Here is a 381-nt window from a genome sequence, read left to right as displayed (position 1 = left end):
CCTGCGCTTCCTGGGGCTGGTGGGTAGGGGCGGGGCTGCAGGGCTAGGCGAGGACCGGCTCGGGCCCGCCCTGTTGGACGGGCCGCGCGCGACTCCGGCGCCCCGCGCCCCCAGTCCCCCGCGTCCCTGTCAGAGCCGGGGAGGGGGCGCGAGCGCAAGGCCGTGTTCCTCACAGCGGCTCGGGCGGTGCCGGTGTAGGGCGGGAAGGCAGGAGAGGCTCCGCGCCGGCCCACAGCCCACCACGCTCAGACCTGCTGCGGCCTGGCGAGCCCTTAGGCGGCGAAGACTCCTGCAGCATCCTCTCTGAGGACCAGTTGCCGGCCTTCCTCCGATATTCGGTCTTCTGTCCGAATATATTTCTAAATCACCAATGCTTTAAAA

Source organism: Melanerpes formicivorus, unplaced genomic scaffold (assembly GCF_026170545.1).
Source record: "Melanerpes formicivorus ecotype bairdi unplaced genomic scaffold, bMelFor1.0.p_v2 SCAF_36, whole genome shotgun sequence".
NCBI lineage: Eukaryota > Metazoa > Chordata > Aves > Piciformes > Picidae > Melanerpes > Melanerpes formicivorus.
The sequence above is the reverse complement of the archived record's forward strand: the minus strand, read 5'-3'. Positions refer to the sequence as shown.